Genomic DNA, 23,131 nt, shown 5'->3' on the forward strand with positions numbered 1-23,131 from the left:
CAACTATCATTATTAGGATCCCTTGCTTAGTTTACGCAACAATATGACACTCCACAATTTAATGTTTGTGGTAAATATTTTGAAAGGCCTATCCATTCTTGAATAACTTGAAAAACTGGATAAGAAGAATCTCGGTGAAGGTTTTTATTTTCTAACAGTTTTCAATGCTCTTCTTCATCTGCCCCACGAAAGCTAAGATCGTCCAAAGCATGATACATGTCTAATGCTTTTTGCATTTCTAAAATTTCTTTCATCAAGTGTTGGATGACTAGTGGTTCATCCTTGAATTTGGAGGTTTGAAATTTAGCCGACAATGCTTGTGGCACGATCAAATTATGCCAACGACATAATACCTCATAATCACACTTATTTCAATATAATTCAACCCATTAAAGCTTTTCACCCCAAATTCTAACTCCCTCGGATTTTGAGGAGTGTGCATCGCCCTCAATGATGTGTCCAGTAATTTTTAAATCAACATGGATACAAAGAGGTCTTTCAAAGGGCCGAACAACACCATACCATTTTTCATCGGATAAATCTATGGAACATACCAATATATCTTTTTCAAAATAAAATTCAATTGTGTTTGTTTTTGTCCTACCATGGGGCTTCCTTAAGCTACCTTTGCCTTTTTGTCTATTTCTGAACCAACTATTGAATGTAATTTTTCTAGGCGTTCTGAAAATGTAGGTTTTTTTTACCTCAAAGAATACATTTATCGTTGTGTTTATAACATCATAAATCCACCATGCATAACGCATATAGAGGTGTCTCATATAAAGTGGTCAAACACGTGCATTGTGTTGTTAATTAGGGTTGTCATTCAGAAACGTCATAAATTCACCATGCATAACGCATGTAAAATCAGCGTTATATAAGTGTGTCATATAACAAAGTGGTCAAACACATGCATTGTGTTGTCAATCAGGGTTGTCAATCAGAAACATCATAAATCCACCATGCATAACGCATGTAAAATCAGTGTTATATAAGTGTGTCATACAAAGTGGTCAAACACTTGCATTGTGTTGTCAATCAGAGTTGTCATCAGAAATGTCATAAATCCACCATGCATAACGCATGTAAAATCAGCGTTATATAAGTGTGTCATGTAAAGTGGTCAAACGCGTGCACTGTGTTGTCAATCAGAGTTGTCATTCAGAAACGTCATAAATCTACCACGCATAACGCATGTAAAATCAGCGTTATATAGAAATAAAGTGCTAGCTAGTGTTATCTAATGTAATTGACGAATAACTAGCAACCACACAAAATCGAGCTATTATATGTCATTTTTTTAACCAATTTGAAAATATTAGTCGTATTACATCGTTCTTTCCAAGAGACATCTTCAAAGCAATGGGTAGCACATGAGAATTGGGTGACTATTTTGTTTTGGACATGGGAATTGGGTGAATAGTTTGAATACTCGAATAACCCGAACAAGAGATACAATCAACGTTACAACAATACAATGATAGATGAGTGGAATTGGCGTGCTAGGGAGGGTGCAGCACTGGAATAAAACTTAAGGGCATTTGAACTTAAACGCCCAAAATGCCATGCTACGTCAATGCCTTGTGGAACTCCACAAGAGTTGAATTTTGCTCTTAATCGTTTTCGCGAAGAGAACAACCGAATGAAAATACGTTGCATTAGGGCTAGATATAGTAGAAATGGTTACGTTACATCCAAGTGGGAATCGGACTGTGAGATGTCCGATGACAATGACTCCCCATGATCTTATTAATATTTGCTTAAAATAAAGTAGGTGGGGTCATAGTCATGATCCCACAACCTATTGAGTTTGATACCTATATAATTAGCCTTTCGCTACTTAGTAGAGTACTAAAAATTCAATGTTGAATAGTAGAAATGTAAATTGGTCGGTATTCTTTTCAAATGATCCGAATAGCAGTGGTGATGACAACTCAAATCATAGCAGCTATTCCGGTGATTCCTCAACCGATAATACTGAATTCGTGTTAGATGATTTAAAGCCCCACCTTTTGGTAGAGTGTAATGACAATTTTCGCGAGCTGAAATATTCAGATCCACGTGAATATTATTGTGGTTTATGTCGCGAATGGGCATATCGGTACGCAGAATTATGTCCTCTTGTTCGTGACTCGAAAAATCTCAATGCTCCAATCCCAACAAGATTCTCAATGAGCATGCCTCGAACTGATCAAGATTCTTGCGAGGTTGCAGTAAAGAGGATTAGGAAAGAGAATGTCATGACCCAAACCGATGAGTCATGACGAATGTCTGACCGTTAGCGACCAAACACCCCTATACACATATCTGAACCATACTGAACATCAAGGGCCCATAAATGACTCAAACTGATCTCATAAATGGGGGAGACATCATAAACTATGTACAATCTATATATATACACATATGTTGGAAGAACAGTACAAGCCGGCTAGGCTGCTACATATATTATACACAAAAGAATGGAAGCCGACTAGGCTACATCATCTGACATATACATACAACTATCTACAGACCTCTACCGGAATAAAGCTGTAGAAAGGACGGGACAGGGCCCCGTCATACCCGTATGCACGCATATACGTCTCGAAAAGGGTGGCATACAAAAGCGGCCGGCCTCCGGATCAAATGGAGCGCCGCGACCACTTCTTTGGATATAGAGGTCCTGCGAGAATTTGGACCACTGTCGGTCTACTTGAACCTGCGGGCATGAACGCAGCCCCTAGAGCAACGGGGAGTCAGTACGGATAATGTACTGAGTATGTAAGGCATAAGAACAACATGTGTATATATAAGAATCATGAATAAAATCTGAACTCATAAGATAAAATGACTATCTGCATGTAATTGTATGAACTAATATCTATATGTATCTGCATAAATCTGTATAACTGACAATGCCTCTATGGGCCCATAATATGCATCCTCTCAATGATAATCGTGCTCATGTATATATATAGGTCATAGTGCCGAGAAACGTTCAGCCCGATCCATATCCCATATAATAGTGCCGAGGAACGTACGGCCCGATCCATATATCATACAATAATGCCGAGGAACGTACGACCCGATTCATATATCATCATCAAGGTGCACCAGCTGATCAGGTGATAGTGCGTATATAACGCCTATCCCTTTCCCCCATACCCCATATACATATAATACACGCGTATATAACGCCTTCTGGTCATGGGTCAATATGCATATGTATATGAATGCAATGCATAACTGAAGTGTATACATAGAACTCCCGGGGTGACATAAGGTCATATTACCTCTGAGGGACAACCTTTGAGCTAACATTATCAACATAAGAAATCTCAAGACCCATGAACAGCAGGAACAATCATATGGGGTATAGGAACATCAAAGACTGAAGTACTCCTAGTGTTTCTAAGAGTAGAGTAATATGGAAGTTCGTTTACTCACTTGTCGATTCATATCGTAAGATCATGCCCAAAGAAAGAAAGGATAACCTTAACATACCTTGAAGTATATCCAGTCGTCCAACTTCTACTTCTCGAACTCGTAGGTCTATAATCAAGATAACATAGGCCTTAATTAGACTCTTTACCTTGCTTACTAACCATTTTTAAATACAAATAGAGCTTAACGAATTATGAATAACATTACCCTTGTAAGCTTACCACTCTTCAACTTCACATTCCATCCAACATCAACCACAATATCCACAACAATAATGACAACACTTACATATCAAAATATACTCAAGCCCATTCTCAATCATCTCTTCAAATAGCCCCAAGTCACTATCTTACCCTTCATCCATTTACTATTTCCATAAGTATTCCTTCTTTACTTAAAACCATTAAAACTCGTAGTGATTAACTTAAATACAAGGGTAGAAACCATTTACATACCTTGAGGGGTCTAAGATTCGAAGGATCAACTTCAACACCAACTTCCTAAGCTTCACAACCTTGAAGAAACCCTAGAAGCAACCTTCTTCTTCACAAGCTCGGGTTTTTCGGTGCTCGGATCTTACCAAATCTCCACTATTATGATAGGAAATATTGGGAGTAAATATACTAGGGTTTATCTGACTTGGAAGAGAGAAAATGAGAAATAAAGTCGTGAGGTCATATATTTATACTTGGAACTAAAAAGTTCCAGCGGTGCGGTTCGACGAACGGGTCGACGTCGAAGACCCGTCGACGTGTCGACGGTCCGTCAACTGCACCTGCAGATTGAAGGCTGAGGAACCATAACGACGCCACACAAAAATGGTCTGTCGATATGTCAATGGTCCGTCGACGATAACTGGTGTTTGTAGATTTTCCTGAATCAGTTCAGGTTGCGTCGATTCGATTCGTTCAACTTCTAATCCCGTAAATTGCCAGGAATACCTGCTGGTACCTTTGTACATGGGTTAAGACACTTTCTATCTCCAAAACTCGAGCTCGGATCTCTATTCCAAAGGCATATCCGACTAGGAAACCATAGGTTCTCCTACGACGAAAACGAGAGGCGTAACATTCTCCCCCCCCCCCCTCCCCCCCCAGGAATATTCATCTTCGAATGTTCAAACAAATCATGAGCTATGAAAATTTCGGCAGAGTTTTCCCTGTAATTATACAATCCAACCTGCACACAGCAACCCAAAATACTGTCACACAGGGCCTTATACTATAACATACAATACCATGGCCTCACACTACCAATCACGATAGCTGAAAATAAAATAATACCTGGGGGAGATGAGGCCTCAGATTGAACCTCTTGAAATGCCGAAAACAAATACGGGTACTTAATCTTCAAGGCCTCTTCCGCTTCCAGTGTCATTTTCTTAACATTATTATTATTCCTCTATAAAACTTTAACGGAAGCTACATCCTTGGTTCGCAATCGATGGACCTGTCTGTCCAATATAGCCACTGGAACCTCTTCGTATGATAAACGCTCGGTCACACCCGGATATCATCTCTGGTACAATTCTTGAAGGATCTCCGATGCATTTACGAAGCATAGACACATGAAATACTGGATGTACAGACCCCAACTTAGAAGGCAATTCTAGCTCATATGCCACCTTACCCACTGTTCGAATAATCTTATATGGCCCAATATATCGAGGGCTCAACTTACCCTTCTTACCAAACCTCATCACTCCTTTCATAGGTGAAACTTTCAGGAAAATCCAATCGCTTACTTCAAACTCTAACTTGCGTTGCCAATTATCCGCGTAAGATTTCTGTTAACTCTGAGCTGTTAGCAATCTTTCCTGAATGACTTTCACCTTGTCAACTGCTTGCTGTATCAAATCTGGGCCGACTAGCTGATTTTCTCCGACATCAAACCATCCTATAGACGACCTATATTTTTGCCCGTATAAAACTTCATAAGGAGGCATCTGGATACTATAATGATAACTGTTATTATAGGAAAACTCAATAAGAGGCAAATGGTCATCCCGACTACCTTTAAAATCAAGTACACAAGCTCTAAGCATATCCTTAAAGGTCTATATAGTACGTTCCGCCTGTCCATCTGTCTGCGGGTGAAATGCAGTACTAGGACTCACCTGAGTCCCCAATCCATCCTGAAAGACTTCCAGAAATTAGCTGTGAATTGCGCTCCCCTATCTGAAATTATGGCTGTAGGAACGCCGTGAAGTCGCACAATCTCTCTGAGATAAAGCTTCGCATAATTTTCGGCTGCATAACTAGTTCTGACAGGCAGAAATGGGCTGACTTTGTAATCCTATCAACTATGACCCATATCGAATCATATTTTCGCTAAGTACGGGACAAACCTGCAATAAAGTCCATATTAATTACCTCCCATTTTCATGTCGGGATCTCCATAGCTTGCAATAAACCTCCGAGCTTCTGGTGCTCTATCTTGACTTGCTGACAATTCGGACATTGAGCAACAAATTCTGCTATATCTCTTTTCATACAATCCCACCAATAAACTTCCTTGAGATCATAGTACATCTTTGTTGTGCCTGGATGAATAGAGTAGCGAGAATAATGAGCTTTCCCCATAACTTTCTTGTGAAACCCATGCAGAACGTGGGACGATAATCTACCTCTATACGGAGTACTCCATCTCCCGTAATCACAAAAGGTGTATTTTTCTTTTGAGGTGTTATATCTTGGTAATAGGCTAAACAGGATCTTCATGCGACGCTCCTTTATCTCTGCTGCCAAAGACGACACCACTGTGTTCTGAACTGTGACTCCTGCATCGCCTGAGTCTATCATCGGACTCTGAGGCTAGCTAATTGACGAACTTCACGGACCATCTCCTTTTTCTCTGGCTGCACATATGCCAGGATGCCTATGGATTTACGACTAAGAGCATCGGCTACCACATTAGCTTTCCCAAAGTGGTACAGAATATCAACATCGTAATCTTTCAGCAACTCTAGCCATCGCCTCTGCGTAAATTCAAGTCTTTCTGCTTAAAGATGTACTGGAGGCTCTTATGATCAGTATAGATATCAACATGGACACCGTATAAATAGTGCCTCCATATTTTCAAGGCATGAATCACTGCAACTCAAGATCATGAGTTGGATAATTTTTTCGTCTTTACTTTGTGTACCTAGAAGCATAAGTGACAACCTTACCGTGTTGCATTAACACACAACCCAAACCAATACCTGAAGTATCACAATATACCACATAGCCGTTTGTTCCTTCTGGAAGAGTCAAAACGGGTGTTGAAGTTAACTTGTCCTTCAATACTTGAAAACTCAGCTCACATGCATCTTTCCACTGGAACTTAGCTGATTTATGAGTTAGCTTAGTCAACAGGGCTGAAAGAGAAGAAAATCCTTCCACAAACCTTCTATAATAAGCCGCCAAGCCCAAGAAACTACTTATCTCCGTTGGTGTCGTAGGCCTTGACTAATTCTTTACAGCCTCAATCTTTTGAGTGTTCGCTCTAATGCCTTCATCTGAAATAACGTGACCTAGAAAAGCCACAGAGTTCAACCAGAACTCACACTTGGAGAACTTGGCATACCACTCTCTACCTCAAATAATTCCAAGCACTGCTCGTAGATGTTCTGTATGATCAGCCTCTAACGGTGAATAAACCAGAATATCATCTGTAAACACGATCACGAACAGATCTAAGAAGGGCCTGAATACACGATTCATCAAGTCCATAAATACAGCTGGGGCATTAGTTAGCTCAAATGACATAACGCGGAACTCATAGTGGCCATATCTAGTCCAGAATGCCATCTTCGGAATATCTTCCTCCTTCACCCTAACCTGGTGGTACTCTGATCTCAAGTCTATTTTCGAGAAATATTTTGGCGCCTCGTAGCTGATCAAACAGGTCATCAATTCTCGAAAGCGGATACTTATTCTTCACAGTCACTTTATTCAATTGCCTATAATCAATACACATTCGCAAAGAGCCATCCTTCTTCCTTACAAATAATACCGGTGCTCCCCACGGCGATGTGCTAGGCCTAATGAAGCCTTTCTCGAGTAAATCCCGCAATTGCTCCTTCAATTCTTTCAACTCCGCAGGTGCTATTCTATAAGGAGGAATAGATATTGGCTGAGTATCTGGCAATAGATCAATAGTAAAATCAATCTCTCTCTCTGGAGGAATGCCTGAAAGCTCATCTGGAAACACTTCTGGGAACTCATTAACCACGGGGACAGACTGAAGAGTCGGTGACTCTGCTTGCATATCTTGAACCCGAACCAGGTGATAGATGTACCCTTTTCTGATCATCTTCCTTGCTTTAAGGTAGGAAATAAACCTACCCCTCGACGAAGTAGCATTGCCCTTCCACTCAAGGATTGGCTTGCCCGGAAACTGGAATCCGACTATCTTCATTCTGCAATCAACATTAGCGTAACAGGATGCCAACCAATCCATACCCATGATCACATCGAAATCAATCATGTCTAACTCAATCAGATCTGCTAAGGTACGGTGATTGCAAACTATCACTACACAGCCTCGATATATCCATCTAGCTATGACTGGATTGCCAACTGGTGTCGACACCTCAAATGGTTTAATCGATTCAGGCTCTATTCCAAACTTGTCGGCGGCAAATGGAGTAACATATGATAAAGTGAAACCTGGGTCAATCAGTGCATACACATCATAGAAGGAGACTGATAATATACCTGTGACTACATCAGGGGACGACTCACAGTCCTGCCTATCGGCTAGTGCATATACACGGTGCTGAGGACCGTTCGAGCTGGATGCTTCACTCCTCCTCTACCTCGCCACTGGCATCCGGAAACTTGCCCTTGAAAGGCGCGTCTTTGAGAAGAGAAAGAACCGACCATAGACTTAGGCCGAACCATACCCCCACTCTCTCTCGCCGGACAACTGCCAGCATCCTATGACACGGGTAGCTACAAGCACAACAAGTGTACATTTGATCACACCGACCGGCATGTGCACACCGGGCACACCACGAGCGAAAGGGGGTCTCGTCCGGCCCGACTCGGAGTCTCAGGCCTATTGATGCCAAAACTACCGCGCTCCGGAGTAAGAAGGCCGGTCAAATCTTGGACCTGAAAACCACGGAGGTGCACTCCCTGCCGAATAGAATGGGTATCGGGGATACTGCTGTCTCTGTCCTCCTCTGGACTCACCCCCGATATCTAAAGATCTGACCCTCTTACCATGGCCCTGGTCACGGTCACGCTCTGTCCTCTGCTGATGCTTGCGGTCCTCCAAATTCTGGACATATGCCTGTATACGGGAGATATCTATGCCTGGCTATAATACAACAGTCGTACAAGCATCTATCAAATGCGGCCCTAAACCCGCCACAAAATGATGAACTCTGTCCTCCATCTCAGCCATCATGGCTGGGCATATCTAGCCATAGAATCAAAATATACACAGTACTCCTGAACACTCATACTGCCCTGCTCAATACGCAAAAACCTATCTGCTCGGGTTCGTCGGACTTCTGGAGGTAAATAATGGCAAATAAAAGCATCTAAAAACTCTCGCCAAACAGCTGGAAGGGCATTGTCTCCCCTAGATATCTCCCAAGTCTGATACCACTGTCTTTTGCAATATCACGATGCCTATATGAAGCCAACTCTACAGACTCAACCTCGTCCACGTGCATAACCCTCAAGGTCCTCTGCATACCATCAATGAAATCCTGGGGTTCCATATTTTGCTTTATCACAGAAAACTCTGGAGGATCTAATCCGAGAAAAGTCTTAACCCTCGAACTACCAGCCCGGTCTACCTGGTCAACACCAGCTCCCTGTCGTTGAGCCTGGGCGGCTACCAATCTAGTCAATAACCATACGACATCCCGCACGTCCTGGCTCGATGCATCTGGCGAAGGAACTGGGGGCGCTGGGGCAGGTGCTGGAGGCGGGGTATGTGATGTCTCAGACGGACTCTCACTCTAAATCTCATCTTGAGCCCTAGTAGCCTGTCGAGTACGGCTAGTGGCCTCACCTGCCGCTCTATTGCCCTTCTGGGTAGCTGTAGCTTTCTTGCGGGCATCACCGAAATCAGAACAATTCATTAGAAAGCGAACACTTAACACATGACTCCATCGCACGATCTAGGAGTGAAAGAATGACATCATCCTAAATGTCCTATAGCCTCCTGTTTATAAGTGTGGTGCACAACACACCCATAAACAAGACTCTACTAGACACGGTCTGTAGACAACCCTAGGACGGGCTGCTGCGATACCACTTGAGCACGGTCGACCCAAACCGACGTAGTCGTGACGAGTGTCGACCGTGGCGACCAAACACCCCTACACACATATCGAACCATCTGAACATCAAGGGCCCATAAGTGACTCAAACTGATCTCATAAATGGGGGAGACATCATAAACTCTGTACAATCTATATATATATATACATATATATGTTGGAAGAACGATCTCGGCCGTCTAGCTTCATATATTGTACACAAAAGAATGAAAGCCGACTAGGCTACATCATCTGACATATACATACAACTATCTACAGACCTCTATTGGAATAAAGCTGTAGAAAGGACGGGACAGGGCCCCGTTAAACCCATATGCATATACATCTCAAAAGTGTGGCATACCAAAACTGACTGCAACTCCGGATCAAATGTAGCGCACGACCGGCTGCCGGATATGTAGGTCTGCGAGCCGGACCAATTGTCGGTCTACCTAAACTGCGGGCATGAACGCGGCCCATCCCCCAGTTAAGCAATGGGGGAGTCGGTACGGATAATGTGCGAGTATGTAAGACATAAGAATAACATGTTTATATATAAGAATCATGAATAAAATACGAACTCATAATAAATGATTTATCGCATGTAATTGTATGAACTAATATTTGTATGTATCTGCATAAATCTGTATAACTAACAATGCTTCTGTGGGCGCATAATATGCATGCTTTCAAGGATAATCGTGCTCATGTATATATATATAGGTCATAGTGCTGAGGAACGTTCAGCCCGATCCATATCCCATATAATAGTGCCGAGGAACGTACGGCCCGATTCATATATCATCTAATAATGCCAAGGAACGTACGGTCCGATCCATATGTCATACAATAATGCCGAGGAATGTACGGCCCGATCCATATATCATCGTCGTGTGCGATCCATATGTATCGTCGATCGGTGGTAATGCATATATAACGCCTATCCTTCCCCCATACCCCATATACATATAGTACACGTGTATATAATGCCTTCTGGTCATGGGTCAATATGCATATGTATATGAATGCAATGCATAACTGAAGTGTATACATAGAACTTCCGGGGTGACATAAGGTCATATTACCTCTGAGGGACAACCTTTGAGATAACATTATTAAAATAAGAAATCTCAAGACCCATGAACAGAAGGAACAATCATACAGGGTATAAGAACATCAAAGACTGAGGTACTCCGAGTGCTTCTAAGAGTAGAGTAATATGGAAGTTCGTTTACTCACTTGTCGATTCATATCGTAAGATCATGCCAAAAGAAAGAAAGGATAACCTTAACATACCTTGAAGTATATCCAATCGTCAACAACTTCTCGAACTCGTAGTCTACAATCAAGATAACATAGGCCTTAATTAGACTATTTACCTTGCTTACTAACCATTTTTAAATACAAATAGAGCTTAACGAATTATGAACAACATTTCCCTTGTAAGCTTACGACTCTTCAACTTCACATTCCATCCAACATCAACCACAATATCCACAACAACAATGACAACACTTACATATCAAAATATACTCAAGCCCATTCCCAATCATCTCTTAAAATAGCCCCAAGTCACTATCTTACCCTTCATCTATTTACCACTTCCATAAGTATCCCTCTTTACTTAAACCACTAAAACTCTTGATAATTAACTTAAATACAAGGGTAGAAATCATTTATATACCTTGAGGGGTTTAAGATTCAAGGATCAACTTTAACTCAACTTTCCAAGCTTCACAACCTTGAATAAACCTAGGATTAACCTTCGTCTTCCTGACTCGGGTTTTACGAGGCTCGGATCTTACCAAATCTCCACTATTATGATAGGAAATATTGGGAGCAAATATACTAGGGTTTTCTCTGACTTGGAAGAGAGAAAATGAGAAATAAAGTCGTGGGGTCATATATTTATACTTGGAACTAAAAAGTTCCAGTGCTGCGGTTCGACGAACGGGTCGATAACCCCGACGTGTCGACGATCTGTCGACTTGCTCCGTCGACCTGCGCCTGCAGATTCAAGGCTGTGGAACCATAACGACGCCGCACAACGATGGTCTGTCGATATGTCGACGGCCCGTCGACGATGACTGGTGTCTGCAGATTTTCCTGAACCAATTCAGGTTGCGTCGATTCGATTCGTTCAACTTCTAATCTTGTAAATTGCCAGGAATACCTGTTGGTACCTTTGTACACGGGGTAAGACACTTTCTATCTCCAGAACTCGGGCTCGGGTCTCTATTCTAAAGGCATATTCGACTAGGAAACCATAGGTTCTCCTACGACGAAAACGAGAGGCGTAACAGAGAACAACCGAATGCTAGCATGACGTTGTAGATTTTACATACTCAAGTTGGCTGAAGAACAAGCATCATCAACCGGTAGGGAACTAACATCTACAGAGAGAAGATTTGTCTTAAGAAACCCAAGATATTTATCTGAAGATGACATTGACAACTTCAATTCTGATGATTAAGAATATTGTGATATAACTATATTTTTAATTTAGGGTGATGTCATTAATTTGAAGAATAGTAGTAGAAAATACATAATACATAAAAAGTGAAACTACTAAAAATAAAAACAAACTACATAGGAAATAATAAACCTAACCGACAATGCAACATTTCAAAATTACAAACAACAACAAGAGACCACAAATCATCCTCCAAAATTTCACCTTCTCTTTCAAAGCATTTGTCTCGCGTTGAGTGTCTCTAAGATTATCCTTGAAAAAACCCTTTTTTTCTTCCGATTCTTTTAACAACATCTCAACAAGTTCATTTGCAAATCAAACTTCACGGTATCTACACATTGCTTCGTGAAGTCGCGGTATCTCTATCAACTAGAAGCTTTTTATACTTCGCTGCCACCGTTTTATCCACGGGAACTTGATTTTCCCATCGAAAATATGTGCACCCCCCATTTGCCTAATAAAATGACAAATAAAAAATAAATTTTGTAAAGTAGAAAATGTGACAAAAACTCTATACAAAGTTGCAAACTAAACTTACTTAGGGCACTTTACAACGCCAAAAACGACGGCCCGAATTTTTAGGGTCCTTGAATTTGAGCCGGCAATATACACCGCAGTAACATATGTCGGGTTCTATAGCATGAAACGATGATTCGGAGTTTTGAGACATGACTTATTTTGAGGGGGGGGGGGGGGTTTGGTGGGTTGGATAAAGTATGCTAAAAGAGTGAAAATGGAGGAGAATGGAGAAGTGTTGGAAAATTGAGGTTCTGCCCTAGTTTTAATAACTTGTTTAACGCAGGAAATTCCTGCCTTAAACAAGGCCCTATAACGCAATAATTTCTTGCGTTAAAGGACTTCTTGAGCCGTTACAGTTAAGTCCTTTAATGCAGGAATTTCCTGCATTAAGGATACTTTGTTATCACTTTTTTTCTTGGGATATTTTAGTTCATTTCTTCTTCTTTTTTGGGTCATGTAGGTTCCGGACTCTATAAACCGACTCTGACCATTTTTTGTTTTCTTATCTAAGGCCTTTCTTTTTATTGTTTTTAATTATTAAGAATTTATCATCAAAGTTCCATTTCATGATGTGTTCTTTTCCATCCATCACTATTGCATGCTATGATTTGGCATAGGCCTTCCAAGTGCTGACTATTTGAACTGGGTATTGGGTACTTCCTTTTGCAGTTGTACTGATTTAATTAGTATTTAAAACCCCATAATTCTGTGAGGGGTCGTTTGGTTGGGAAACAAGTTATCCCAGGATTACTTATTCTGGGATTAGTTATTTCACTTTTTCATAGGGATATAATAACACTACAATCTCGGGATTAGTTATCCCTCGATTTTATCCCAATCAAACGTGGAATAAACACATCTCAAATATAATCTCGGGACTATTTATCCCTTATCCCTTGTATCAAATGAGTCTGACAGTACAATACATAATAGCTTCCAGAAGCAAAATGTTTCAAAGTCAATTTCTACAAAAAAGCCAAAGGGAAAAATATCATTCAAATTACCATAATGACAAAAACACATAAAAATAAAGTATCATTTATTCAAGGCTGGGCATTAGCTATACTAAGGGTTGTATCTATTAAACACTTGATATTACTAAATTGTACCTATTGAAAAAGCTGGGCAAATTCCTCCAACTATTTACCAAAATTAAGTGTTTACAATTTACCAAAGTGAAAAGATATTGCATATGACACAAAATTCATGGTGACAAGAAAATACATATATCTCAAAAAAATTATGCTTAAGATCTAGTTTTTTGCATATATAATATCCAAATTTTAGAATCCATATCATGTCGGAGAAAAAATAATATAATAAATAGGTATCATTTAAAAGTTAAAACATCATAATAAGCAACAAAAAAACATCTGTTAAAGTCCTATTATCGTATTTACATACAATTTAAATATTCATAACATTCCTGGAAGAGTAGAAAAATTCAATTGATACAAAAATGAAACATTACGTAATGATGGATAAAAGGAAAAAAAAAATGAGAATAATACCTTGGATATTGATATTGATATTTTCCCCAGACATTATTACTCTTCTTTTCTTTTCTTCATTGGTCAAAAAATCAGTAAAACTTGTTAGAAATAAAAGGATCACAGTTTTCATTGGTCACCCTGCGTATTTTCAAACACAGACATAAGTGAAAGTGTATAATAAATTAATTTCGTACTTTCTAAAATAAGATTGAGGCAACTTTGGCAAGCATCAGTGGCAAACATCAACTTCTCATGTTCAAATTGAAGAGCTAGACAATCTAAAAAGAACAACAAAATAAATCTATCAGGGAAAAAAACCGGAGATGCTTAAACAATAAAATCCAAAGAACGAAAAAAACTAAGCTTGAAATAAAGATCGGAAATGACTCATTTATGCCACTCATCAATAGTTTAGCTCATTTATGCCACCAAACTATCGGAAATGGTTCATTTATGCTACTCATCAATAGTTTGGCTCATTTATGCCATCGCCCCTTACCAAAATGACTCATCCATGCCATTTTTCATTAACGCCGGTTTTATAATACCAGATATGACACGTGATCTCCAATTAGAGGTTTATGTCGTTTAATTAAATGACCCAATTTAAATCCTAAATTAATAAAAAATCCGACTCATACACCCTACCCACCCACAAGCATAATCTAGTTAGAGGCCACGTGTCATATCTGGTATTGTAAAACCGGCGTTAATGAAAAATGGTATGGATGAGTCATTTTGGTAACGGACGATGGCATAAATGAGTCAAACTATTGATGAGTGGCATAAATGAGCCATTTCCGATAGTTCAATAACATAAATGAGCTGAACTATTGACGAGTGATATAAATGAGCGATTTTCGATAGTTCGATGATATATTTGAGCCTTTTCCGAATAAAGAATATGCAAATATGTTTAGGAAAATCCTCAAAATAATATTATGGAGGCAACGGGTGGAAGAATATACACTGTCAACAGAGCTATAATGCTATTAACTCCACTTTATTGTCACTCTTCATTATTTTTCAGAAATGAGCTACTACAAAAATATGAGAACTTTATGGGAATATGAGAAGAAGTGGAAGGTAAAAAGGTGTGTAACCGATCTGCAATTAGTATAATGTTTAATTAGTGAAAGGCAATCAACTTGAAATTAATATGATTAAGATTTATGAGAATTTATTAAGTGTTTTTCTTGTATATTTAATATAGCATTTAAATGGAAGAAATATGGGATAAAAGCCAAAAAATTGAGAAAAAAGATAAATAGTATTCTAGCACTATCAAAAAGTACTGAAAACCGACTTAAAAAAAATTGATTTTTCTGACCTCATGAGGTCGGTTTTGGAAAAAATGCGACCTCAATAGTAGGTCGGGTACGAGCAGGTCCCAAATTTTTAGCGACCTCATGAGGTCGAAAAAACCAACCTTACGTGGTCGGTAAGATTTTACACATGATTCGCCCAAAATAAGTAAATTAATATACCGATTCCATGAGGTCGGTCTATTAAATTATTATTTCAGCAAAAGTATTAACGACCACGTGAGGTCAGTAAATTAAATTATTTTTTGTCTATTTTTTTAAGTTACCGACCTCATGTGGTCGGTATATTGAAATTTTGTTTATTTATTTTTGTGTTACCGATCACATGTGGTCGGTTTTGTCTAAAATATTTTTTGTTATTTAACTTTACCGACCACATGTAGTCGGAAAATTACGTTAATATATAATTTTTCTTAAGTAAACCGACCATAGAGAGATGTCACATCACCTTGTCTATGCCTAACTTTATAATATATATAGATACTTTAATGTTTGACCACTTTCCTAAAAAAAATGAAGGTATAATAAGCATCCATGAAATTATTGAAAATAATTAAATTTTATTAGATTTAAATTCATAAAATAGTTTAGACCATGGTTAAAATAAAGATAGGTTAGCCTAAATAAATACTATGGGCCAATATAAATAAATTATTTAAGCCTGGTATTTATGAATTTAATTAAAGTCCAATTTCATTGCAGGGTTATAGATGATGAGTCAATTTTGCTTAGCCCAACCTTAAAGGTCCAGTCGGGTGTCACGTGTCAAATGATGTGACATGCAAGTCAAATAAAAAGAGCTAATAGGATTGCACCACATGTCAAAATGACATAACATGTTTAGTCAAATCAAAGGCTAACGAGCATGCGTTACGTGTACAAGTGACATGTTTCAATCAATCAATATCATCATGTCACTTCAATGTGATCGGTCGAAAAGAGTTTGTCTTCATCACAACACTTCTTTTCTATAACTATAAATAAGTGTCCTCATAATCAAGAAAAGACACCAAAATTCTACAAGAAGCCAGAAAAAACTCGTGAATCAAACATTGTAAGATTTCTCTTCAAGCTACAAGTATTATTCAAGCATTCAATATATCAAACTCAAGCTCAAAAACAAAGAACAAATCAAGATTCACAGAAACAAGTCTAAATTATATGTTCGTGTTAGTTGAATTTAAGATTATCGTTCAAATCAACCATATAGATTGAAGATCAAGCTCAAAGGCACTTGAATTTATTTATTTACTTTTGAAAAGAAGAACTAGAGGAGTCATGAATACTGTAACACTCATTATACTAGGATCAAATACTATGATTGTTGCGATAGTTTGTGGCTAGATTATTATCTCTACTCAAATTTAATTGTCTACAAATTTTTGCACGCCCAATGGGACCATCTCTACCTTTCATCTCGTCTTTTCAAGCAACAAAGTTCAAGAACATGAAAATGGGCTTCAAAAATGATTAACTCCAAATTAACTTCCTCCAAAGTCGTTGACTCCAAATTCTGTATTAAAGTGGAAAACATCCTTGATGTTACCTTTGCAACAAAGAAAGTTTGCTGAGACAGCAAGCATTCCAAAGGTCGTTCGTGTCAACTCCTATTCTAGGATCTTCATCCTCAAAAGGAGAAAGATCCTCTACCAACCTATTGGAAGGAGGGAGCAATGTTGTTGAAAGAATTAAGCAAACTCTAGTCCTACTTGACCTCCTAGGATTAAAGAACTCTGCCATGAAGGAAGAGGATAGTACTTCAAGCGATGAATCATTTCCACTTACACCGTATGATGTGAACCAGTCAAGAATAAATCTATGTGAAAATTCATGCCATTATCCACAACAATTATGCAAGTAATGATAACCAACGCTTCATTTTGTGGAAGTGCAACTAGCAAACTTGACGAAAGGTAATTAAAGGCTTGACCAAGCATGTTCACAATTAAGACACTCAAATTGAAAAGATGGAAGGTTTAATAGAAGAAGAATTCAGGCATGCACTTGAGAAGCGTCCAGAAGCTCAGGAGATTGAACCTCTTGCAAAACAAGTACCACTCACCAAGAAAATTCCACTTTTCTTCTGAAAGGATGATTCCAATTGACCGACTAAGGGAGTTCATCGAAAGGAATATCAAGAACACTATCAAGAACAAGTATGAAGTTATTGTCATGTCCTCTCTTACATATGCAAAGTCGTACATTACAAGGATTGATTTAAGATGTCTGGCGACTATAAGCCTCTCAAATTTCGGCAGTTTTATTGCAAGGAAAATCCAAAGCAACATGTTGTACACTTTGACGAAACATGTAAAAACGCTGGACTTATTGAGTCTATATTATCAAGCATTTCCACAATCCCTAAAAAAAATATCTTTGATTGGTACACAGACCTCGAGCCTAATTCTATTGATAGTTGGGAGCAACTACGGAGGAGTTCCTCAATTTTTTGTAGCACAAGTGGACTATGAGCATGACAGAACTTAGAAACAACCTCCAGTGGAAGGACGAACCAATTATTGACTTTATCAATTGGTGGAGAAATGCAAGTCTAAACTGCAAAAATAGGCTCAGCGAAGCTTTTGACATAAAAATAAGTATCCAAAGAATGTGTTGGGTACTTCACTACATCTTGCAAGGAATTATCTAGATTAGTTGAAGAGCTAGCTACTCATGCTTATGACATGGAATTGAGCATGTCATTCCATGGAAATGAAGTGATTCTTGTCTATGAGCCTCCTAAAGGAAAGGACAAGAAAGAAATCAAGAAACGGAGCAAGTTGGTACCACGAAAAACAACAAAAAATCATGAACATCAATGCGTCATCTGTGAAGTTTACTACAAGAGTAAGAAACCAAGTGTTAAAACACCATCTCGTGACAACGCAAGTGGGAGGTTAACCTTGAAGTTGATGCAAGAACTTAAGAAAGAGAATATCCCATCTTGAATTTTGATATCCCTATAATTTTTGATGAACTATTTAGATTAAACCTCATTGAGTTACCTGAGATGAAGCGGCCTAATGAAACTAGATTGTGATGTTCCTACAATTTATATTCTAGTATTATTGATGATTTCATGTAGCTCATAGTGAAACCATGATACTCATAAATAAAATACATATGGTAGATACCCTAGCCAAATATGATAGTAAGATGAACTTTTTTTTGAGAACTGTTACTTTATGATGTAACCCTATTTTTACTTTATCTTCGTCAAACTATACAACAAGATACTCTAATTATGATAAATTCTAGTGTTTCTAACCGAAAAATAAATAAATTAGATTTTCTAATTTTAGCCAAACATTGGTGCTATTAACCAGTTTTAAACTTGATCAAACAGTTCCATGTCTAGTTTGGACTTTATTTTATTCTTGTAACTAGTTAACTTGCTAGCGCTTCGCACGTTAATAAAATATGTCATTAAAATTTTGTAAATTTAAATTTAAAATAATTTTAAAAAAAAAAAACTCTGAAACATGTCACTGAATTTTAAGATATTCGAGTAAGTATAAAAAAATTTTAAAACTGAAAGTCATTAAAATAGAACATGTCATTAAAATTTAAAATATTTAAATTTAAAATATTTTAAAATAAAAAAAAATCCTAAAACATGTCATTGATTTTTAAAGTAGTACATATCGAAATATTTTAGAAATAAATTTATAAAATATTATTTTCGATCTTCAAGTTCTAATAGATTAACATAGATGATAGTATCTTTTTTTTCCTTCTTTATTAAGCATGTAAAGAAATAAAGGAAATCAAGAAACTTTGATCTCTTTATATGCATAGGTGTATACATTTAAAGACATGATTTTTGACTTTGTACATTTGATATGTGTATATAAGAATCAAAGTTTTCCTTCATTATGAAATCAATTAATTTTTAGAGCTTTGATAACTTTTTCTTAACTTAAAATTTAATGAAAAATATAAAAGTAAAGAAGAATGAAATTAAAAGGCGCAAAGTTGAATCCATCCGCCAGAAACCCACAAAATCAAGTACTCCCTCTGTCCCATAATAAGTGTCACCTTAGCCAAATTTTTTTATCTCATAATAAGTGTCACCTTAGGATACCAATGTATATATTGACTAGTTTTTTTCATCTTTGCCCTTGGACAAAAAATGGCAAGTTTCTTTATTCAAGGCCAAAAGTTGGATTCATAATGTCAAATTTTGGGTTTGACATGAAAATGAAAGTTTTGGCCTATGGAAGATAGGATTTGTAAGAGACAAAAGAAGTAGTAGTACTTGTAACGACTAATCTTTCGTTCCTGAAAATAATAATCAAGACAAGAAAAATAGCGACAAAGAATAATATTTGATTTCAAGAATTAGTGCGGGGGTTACAATCTTTGAAATCTTAAATAAAAAGATGTAATCCTCGATTCTTCTCCTCACGATACGGCTCGTCAATCAGGGCTTTGCTTGTTCTTGAATGGACAGATCACTTGTTGTTGATATTTCACTATGAATGTGGAGCCGAGCTTTAATCACAAACGTAGAGGTGTGGAAACTTGCGGCTCACCACTTGGAGCGAAGACTTCTTAGTATGCGGAAGACTTGCGGCTGAGAGCTTCTTTATGTCTTTTTTTCCTGATCCCTTTTGGCTTTGTGAAGACCCTTATTTATAGTTGCAGGGAGAGCTAGGGTTTGTATATGATTGGTTGAACCATATCATTTGAACAACAGCGACATTTGATTGGTTCTTATTGACTTGACATCTTGTGTCACTTATGCACGTGGCACAATTTTATTGGTCCTCGACTTGAATTGGCATACCACATCACTTGATACGTGGCATGGACCTTGGGCTAATAGAGTGGGCTCATCCTGTGAAGACCAACTCAATAGACTAGCCCAATGAAATTGGACTTTACTTTAAATCCATGTTTTGGACAAATAATTTGATCTTGGCTTGGGCTTGATATTTCTTCAATTTAGAAATTTATCTGAATTTTATATGAATTTTAATTCCACAAAATTCATGTGTCTACAAATGCCCCCTGCTTCAAGACTTGTCGGAGAGAGATACTTGCCGAATTTAAAGACGAGGTTTGAAGTATCCATACAGGCAATATCTTTTTTTTTTTTTTTTTTTTGCTTTTGTCTTGGTACAAACGTGAAATTGCCCTCCTTGTTTCAAAGTGGACATTTAGCCTTTGATTACACTTCTTCATCAAGTGAGATCTCTATACTAATGACTTTGAAGAATCAAATATTTGACTAAGCCCAAACCAATTTCACGTAGGACAAGCTAAGCCACGTAGGCATTCCTTTGACAAGCAAACTTTTATATCTTCATTGAACCCAACTCCCATCGTGGTTCAAATTCAATTTTCTTTGCCCAGAAATCAATTTTTGCCCCTTACTTGAATTAGAATTCTTCAGTGCCACGTAAGATATGGCCACCGCCTTGAAAACTCTATTTAAAGGAACTATTCTTCTTTTCAAAAGCATTAATAATGTGTATTCCATGAGTTGCATTAGGGTACTGTTAAGCGACAAGTAGACTTCCCAACCAATGGAATAACTTTGAGGAATTCCGGATCAGCTGCAAAAACATTTTTTTTTTTTTTTACAGTCTGTGGTAATTTTTCATGTTTTGTTATTGCCTTTGATTTTGTACTCCTTTTTTTTTTTTTTTTTTCAGGAATATCCATTTGATGTAGATAGCTCCACTTGTCACGTTCTCTTCCGGGTGAGGCTTTGGCGAACAAACGCACGGTTCATCCCTACTTCTTGACAAGGATTTGGCAAACAACCACTTGGTGTCCATGTTTCACATACCTTCATGATCACGACTCGTTTCAAAACGTGCTTTGCATTGCGAGCTTCTCTCTTCTCTGTTGTTGTTGTTGTTGAAGATTGAACTTGGCCGCAAGTTGAAGCGTCATGATATTGGGTTGGAGCGTCGTGCCCTTGGCATTGGTTCATGTGGAACCAAGAAGTCTCGTGCAGTTAGCACAGTAGGGGTCGATCCGTATAGAACGAAGAAGCTTCGTGCAATTAGCATTGTGGGCGTCAATCCATATAGAACCTAGAAGCATCATGTAGTTAGCACTGTGGGCTCCGTCATCTCCAATCACCATAATCCCTTTATTTTTGCAGGTTTATGAGGAAGTCAGATGGTCTCGATATCAGGCCAAGAAGATGCAAAAGGTGGCCGTATTGATTGGCGAGGAACTACTTCGCGCGTCCACTCTTGTTAGCTCCGCGAGAAAGAGGCGTGGAGTAACCGCATTACATCTTTGAAGAGTGAATAACCATATTCCGTAATTGGAGACACATCGACCATATTCCATCATTGGTGGCCCATCGATAATATTTCATCATTGGAGACACATGACACGTCGACTGTATCCCATCTTTGGCGAGCGAGCATGTTATGCATCTCATCCCAGCGTCTCTGCTGGAAAGAAGTTTGGAGCAACAGCATTCCGTCCTTAGGGAGCGAGCATGTGGGGAAAGATATGACGAGAAAGAGGCTTGGCGCAGCCCTTCCCAACTTCAGTAAGCAACTATTTGGCGCTTCCGCCCAAAAATATTTATTTCTTGATGTAGGAGCGATAAAATCACAGGCTGCTTGTTTCTAAAGAATCAGAACTCGAAGATCCGCAACATATCAAAAATATTACGTCAAAATTCCTTAAGAATCGTCCGGAATGATTTTTTGAAGTTGAACAAAATATATGCCTCACTGATTTTCCAGATTTACACGCTATGTCGGAAAAATTCATATCCCCAGTTAGAAGTGTTCAAATTTTGAGACGTTTGATCGTGCAGAATCGTAACTCTAACATCTGCATTATATCCAAAATTCACAGCAAAATTTGCTCTGGATTGATGGAAATTAATGTTTTCAATTTGACTACACGTCTTGAATGCCGATTTCACAGCTTTGTGCACTCTCGTCAAAAAAACCATGTCTCGAGCTTGCAGTGTCCGAATTGTGTGCCGTCTGTGCCATTGGGAAGTGAACTCATAGGCCTATAAAATATTCAGATTCCATGGCTAATTCAGATTAGCTGCAGTAGCGACCTCTCAAAGTTGATCCAGCTGTGCTGAAACTTCAGATTTGGGTGCTTTCCGCCAAAAACAAAAATATCATATCTCGTAGTTGGAGAATCCGAATACTGAATTAAGTTGTTGAATACCAAGCTTAAAGATCATAAAATTTATTAAGAAAATGTGTCATAGAGGAACTCATTCCAGATTCCCACAGTGATATCATGAATTTGGCCATCCATAGAAATCACGCGCACATGGAAGAGGTATTCACAATGAGTTGGCAACCATCTTGGCTTCATATTATTTCCATTGCTTAGGCTCTTTGTATAGGAAAGATATTATGTAGCTTTTGCTTATCTCTTTCCTTCTTAGTATTGATGTATCAAACTCTTATAATATTGAAGCAATGAAATGTCTTTTTTTCTTTAGTTTGACGCAAATCGCCTTCTTTCTTTTAGCAATGTATGCCTTTGTATTTGAAGAATCAATGTGATTTCCCCAACTTTAAATTTGGTGACCATGTCATGCCACACCATTTTTTGTTAAACTTATGTGACTGAACTTAGAATGTAACTCTAAGCGCCTACGTACCTCGATGAAGAGGATCAAGTCATA

The sequence above is a fragment of the Lycium ferocissimum genome, chromosome 1, assembly GCF_029784015.1.
Source record: "Lycium ferocissimum isolate CSIRO_LF1 chromosome 1, AGI_CSIRO_Lferr_CH_V1, whole genome shotgun sequence".
Taxonomy (NCBI): domain Eukaryota; kingdom Viridiplantae; phylum Streptophyta; class Magnoliopsida; order Solanales; family Solanaceae; genus Lycium; species Lycium ferocissimum.